The following is a 6,000-nucleotide window of genomic DNA, read 5'->3' as shown; positions in this document are numbered from 1 at the left end:
GACTCACTTATCCTTTCCCTTTTGAAAAAAGAAAAGCAGATCAGCTGAAAAAATGATTTGATGATGAAAATTACAGGCCTCTCTCATCTTTTTAAGTGGGAGAACTTGCACAATTCATGGCTGACTAAATACTTTTTTGCCCCACTGTAGCTCAGGCAGTAGGAAGCTCTCTCATCCATTTATATGCAGATGACACAGTCTTATACTCAGCTGCCCCCTCTGCTAATTTTGTGTTAAATGCTCTACAACAAAGCTTTCTTAGTGTCCAACAAGCTTTCTCTACCCTTAGCCTTGTTCTGAACACGTCCTGCGAATCAGAGAAGACATCGCCATGGTGAGTCCAGTCATACATGTTACAGTTGAAGTTGGACGTTTACATACACCCTAGCCAAATACATTTAAACTCAGTTTTTCACAAATCCTGACAATTAATCCTAGTAAAAATTCCCTGTGTTAGGTCAGTTAGGATCACCACTTTATTTTAAGAATGTGAAACGTCAGAATAACAGTATATTGATTTTATTTCAGCTTTTATTTCTTTCATCACATTCCCAGTGAGTCAGAAGTTTACATACTCAATTAGTATTTGTTAGCGTTGCCTTTAAATTGTTTAATTTGGGGCAAATGTTTCAGGTTGCCTTCCACAAGCTTCCCACAATAAGTTGGTGTAACTGAGTCAGGTTTGTAGGCCTTGTTGCTCGCAAACGCTTTTTCAGTTCTGCACACAAATTTTCTGTAGGATTAAGGTCAGGGCTTTGTGATGGCCACTTCAATACCTTGACTTTGTTGTCTTTGAGCCATTGTTCCATAACTTTGGAAGTATGCTTGGGGTCATTGTCCATTTGGAAGACCCATTTGCGACTAAGCTTTAACTTCCTGACTGACGTCTTGAGATGTTGCTTCAAAATATCCAGATAATTTTCCTTCCTCATGACGCCATCTATTTTGTGAAGTGCACCAGTCCCTCCTGCAGCAAAGCACCCCCACAACATGATGCTGCCACCCCCATGCTTTACAGTTGGGATGGTGTTCTTCGGCTACAAGCCTTCCCCTTTTTCTTCCAAACATAACAATGGTCATTATGGCCAAACAGTTCTATTTTTGTTTCATAAGACCAGAGGACATTTCTCCAAAAAGTACGATCTTTGTCCCCATGTGCAGTTGCAAACCTTAGACTGGCTTTTTTTTATGGCGGTTTTGGAGCAGTGGCTGCTTCCTGGCTGAGCGGCCTTTCAGGTTTCGTCGATATAGGACTCGTTTTACTGTTTCCTCCAGCATCTTCACAAGGTCCTTTGCTGTTGTTCTGGGATTGATTTGCACTTTTCGCAGCAAAGTATGTTCATCTCTAGGAGACAGAACGCGTCTCCTTCCTGAGCGGTCCCATGGTGTTAATATCTCCGTACTATTGTTTGTACAGATGAACGTGGTACCATTAGGAGCTTGGAAATTGCTTCCAAGGATGAATCAGACTTGTGGAGGTCTACAATTTTATTTTCTGAGGTTTTGGCTGATTTTATTTTGATTTTCCCATAATGTCAGGCAAAGAGACACTGAGTTTGAAGGTAGGCCTTGAAATACATCCACAGGTACACCTCCAATTGACTCAAATGATGTCAATTAGCCTATCAGAAGCTTCTAAAGCCATGACATCATTTTCTGGAATTTTCCAAGCTGTTTAAAGGCACAGTCAACTTAGTGTATGTAAACTTCTGACCCACTGGATTTGTAATACAATGAATTATAAGTTAAATAATCTGTCTGTAAACAATTGTTGGAAAAATGACTTGCCATGCACAAAGTAGATGTCATAACCGACTTGCCGAAACTATAGTTCGTTAACAAGAAATTTGTGGAGTGGTTGAAAAACAAGTTTTAAATACTCCAACCTAAGTGTATGTAAACTTCCGACTTCAACTGAACCTGCGTATCAGAGAAGACATCACTAGAGTGAGTCCAGTCACATTGAAGGTGTTTTGTGAGCCATGCTACATTTGGCATCTCAATCTGTTCTCCCGCTCATCACCCATAGAAGTTACACATTTGTAATTCTGACAAGTTTTGTTGAAGAAGTATTTAACTTATGCATTTGTGTACTTTTGTGACCCTTTTGTGACTTGAGAATCTATATCCCAGACTCAGCCTACTATGACCCCCAAGACACGAGCCATGAGAGAGAACCCCTAGCAGAACACTGAAGAGTAGGTTACGGTTCCTTTAACTGTTGTTGAGCGACTAACCAACACAGGTTATTTTTGGTATAAAAAAAAAAAAAAATGTTTTAAAGGATTTAACCGAAATTGCTTTAGCTATTTTAATTCCATTTAGTTTTTTTTGTGATCTCAATGCTACGAGGACTTGGAATGAAATAATAGTCATCAAATAAAACCAATGTTATATACACAACTGAAATATGTTATTGATGTAAATAAACAATGGTTAATTAGTGATAAGTCGTAATGGGCAGTCACTACCATCATGGGACTTGTATTAATAGTTTTATTCTGTGTTATAGCATTCAACCCACAATACATAGTGCATTTAATGTGAGATATCGAAGAAGAAAAAAAACGTGATTATTAAAACCGACCTCAACAAGTACTAATCGCTCAGCACTATTTAACTAATGGTCTGTACACTACATTAGTGTAAACCCCTATCAGAACACTGACATGGCGTCTGAAGAGCAGGTTACTGTTCCTTAACAGTCTGTAACTTCATGTCATGAATCTCTAATTACATATCATGATGCTGATTGGCTTATTTTTAGGCAGTTACGAAACAAGTGTTATTTTCTTCTCAGGAAGGCCAAGTCTGAATATGTTATGTCTGTTACCACTGAACCTGAATGACCCTAGAAAGTCTATGTCTGGTAACAGTAATGTTAATGAATTACCATCATGTGTTTTGAAGGACTCTGTTGCTGTATATGACACAACTGAGATGCTGAATTGTTTCAATGAGCACTTTGTATCATCTGGTAGGCTGTTTGATTCAGTGTCCTCTGTCTCTGTACAACCCTGTGTAGATGAACCAGTGAGAGCTGGTCAAACGTTTAGCTTTTTGCCATTCTCAGTGCAGGTGGTACATAAAGCCCTGAAATCCTTAGATCAGAGAGAGCCTGCAGGTCCTGATCTTCTGGATCCCTGCTTTGTAAATCTGGCAGCTGATTTCATAGCTGAACCACTTACATATCTGTTCAATCTAACCCTGGAATGTAATGAAATTCCTAAGGTCTGGAAATCAGCATTTGTCCTACCACTTTTAAAAGGGGGAGATCCAACTCTTTCAAATAATTATAGGCCAATCTCAAAGCTGTCACCCCTGGTGAAAATACTTGCAACCCTTGTAAGTGAACAGCTAAAATAGTTTTTATTTACTAACTCTATTTTATCAATGTACCAATCGGGCTTCAGGAAGAAGCATAGCACAATTACAGCAGCCATGAAGGTTTTAAATGATATCACTGAAGCCATTGACAAAAAACAGCACTGTGTCTCACTTTTTATTGATCTCTCTAAGGCTTTTGATACAGTTGATCATGCTATACTAAGGCAGAGATTGTCGAGTGAAGGTCTTTCAGAGCATGCAGTTGCATGGTTTGCTAACTATCTGTCTGATAGAACTCAGTGCACTCAATTTGATGGGCTTATGTCTGTTAAATTGTCTGTCTTTGATGGTGTGCCCCAAGGCTCTGTACTTGGTCCTCTCTTATTCACTATTTATATAAATGATTTAGACAAAAATGTCCAAAATGCGCAACTTCATTTTTATGCTGATGATACTGTTATTTACTGTTGTGCCTCGTCTCTAACAAAAGCTTTCCAGAACTTGCAAACTGCTTTTTATACATACCTTGTGTCAATTGAAGCTTATCCTCAATACTGACAAAACTAAACTAATGGTGTTTTCTAAAGCAAGAAATAGACCTCTGAACCTTTCACCTATTACTACCTGTCAGGGCAAGGAGATTGAGGTTGTAACCTCATATAAATATCTTGGAATTTTAATTGATGACGGCCTCTTAAATTGCATATTCAACAATTTACAAAACAATTGAAGCTGAAATTGGGATTTTATTTTAGGAATAAGGCCTGTTTTTCTTTTGAAGCCAGAAGGAGGCTAGTATCAGCTACATTTATGTCTTTACTAGACTATGGGGATATTTTAGATATGAATGCTTCCGCTCAGTGTTTGAGATCAATTGACACCCTTTACCATGGCATTTTGAGATTTATTTTAAACTGCAGAACCCTTACGCACCACTGCACTTTGTATACCAGGGTTGGCTGGCCTTCTCTAGTCACTCGTAGGCTCAGTCACTGGTATACTTTTATTTACAAAGACATTTTGGGTTTACTACCTTTTTATTTGGGCATTTTTATTGTTCAGAAACGTGGTGGGTACTCTCTTCGTTCGCTGGACTTTATCCTGCTAACTGTTCCAAATGTCCCAACTGAATTTGGTAAAAGGGCTTTTATGTACTCTGCGCCATCGTCTTGGAACGCCTTACAAAATACTTTTAAACTGGAAGAATTTGTCCCGATTGGTATTTTTAAATCACTGATGAATGATCTTGAGACTGATTCCCTGACCTGTCAGTGTTTTTAATTTGCTGTTTTTGATTTTGTTATACTCTTGTGAATTATATGGTTTTTACTAGATTACTTGTAGTTTTTCATGTTGTTTGTCAAATTTTTGTAATTACATGATGCTGCCAATCTTGGCCAGGACGCTCTTGAAAATTAGATTTTAAATCTCAATGAGCCCTTCCTGGTTAAATAAAGGTGAAATACAATTAAAAATTAAAAAATTAAACCACATGTTAAGATTTTGTAATTTACATGTTCCAAATCACTATATACATGAATGCTGATGTGACAGTGCTTATCTTTTCTTTCGCTGTGTCTTTGTGACTGTGTGTGTCTGTGTGTGTGTGTGTGTGTGTGTGTGTGTGAGAGAGAATGTTTTGCCGACACTGAGATCGCCTGTGTTCCTAAATGTTTGTCCTTCTCCATCGTGTTTATTTGTCAGTGAGGGGTTCTCTGGAGACACCATGGCCCAGACACAGTTTCTCTTTCCTGCCCAGAACCCAACTGGAGTTTCTTTCTGATTCATATCACAGACTTTCTAAACACAGAGACTCAACATCTCAAGACTTCCGGGAACGCTTGGAAAGCATACTCGGCAGACCAGACCAGGGTTTGAGAAATGTTAAGATTCTACCATAATTGTTAATTTTCTTGATTTCTAAAGGCACAACCTTGATTTGAGACAATGTCTTAGTGATACGTCAGGATTTTGGCAATTAAGCCCTTTATCTACTGTCTCTGTGTCCACTATGAAGGAAGTCTAGAGTTAGTTTTTGAGAGCCAATGCTAACTAGCGCCATGCTAGCTGTTCCCATAGATTTCCAGTCAACGCTAGTTAACAATTGCAACTTCCACAAGTTCATCTGATAAAGCGCTTCTTTGCCAAAATCCCAAAGTATCCCTTTAAGTATCTGAACATGTTTTTACTCCCAACTCGTGAAAATGACAAACGGACATGTTTCATTTTCGTCAATAACACTTTTTTTTAAATCGAAGTAGTGCCTTATTTTGAAGGTCCACTGTCCAGTGCGACACGACCGTTACACCCAATATGACGTGTTTATGCGCATGACCTTAGCTAGCTAACGTCACCATGACATCGCCTACAAGTGTGATCTGGGAATTCTATTGGACAACCAGTTTCTACATACAGTATCTTCATACTTAACCATCTTTGTTAATTTCTTCTCTCAATATCTCCCAGGAGAATTAGTGGTATATCCCAACTTCTCCCCATGTTTTAGGCTGATAAAATGGTATCCATAGAGCTGGCATCCTAATGCCAATGTTCTTCATAGTTAGAATAGGAAAGGGATCGAATGGAAGTTAACACACGTCATCTCCTCCACCTCTCCAGTCTTTGCGTGGGAGGCCAATGATAAGGGCTCTGAGGTGCACCTCCAGGCCGACC

General features: G+C 38.9%; 1 protein-coding gene across 1 annotated transcript in view; it reads left to right on the top strand.

Annotated features, from left to right (window-relative positions):
- Nucleotides 1-6,000, top strand: part of LOC110504362 (histone-lysine N-methyltransferase, H3 lysine-36 specific-like) — a 44,347-nt gene that overhangs the window by 37,410 nt on the left and 937 nt on the right. The window lies entirely within an intron of this gene.

Source organism: Oncorhynchus mykiss, chromosome 31 (assembly GCF_013265735.2).
Source record: "Oncorhynchus mykiss isolate Arlee chromosome 31, USDA_OmykA_1.1, whole genome shotgun sequence".
Lineage (NCBI taxonomy): Eukaryota > Metazoa > Chordata > Actinopteri > Salmoniformes > Salmonidae > Oncorhynchus > Oncorhynchus mykiss.
This window is presented reverse-complemented; position numbering and strand designations above follow the sequence as displayed.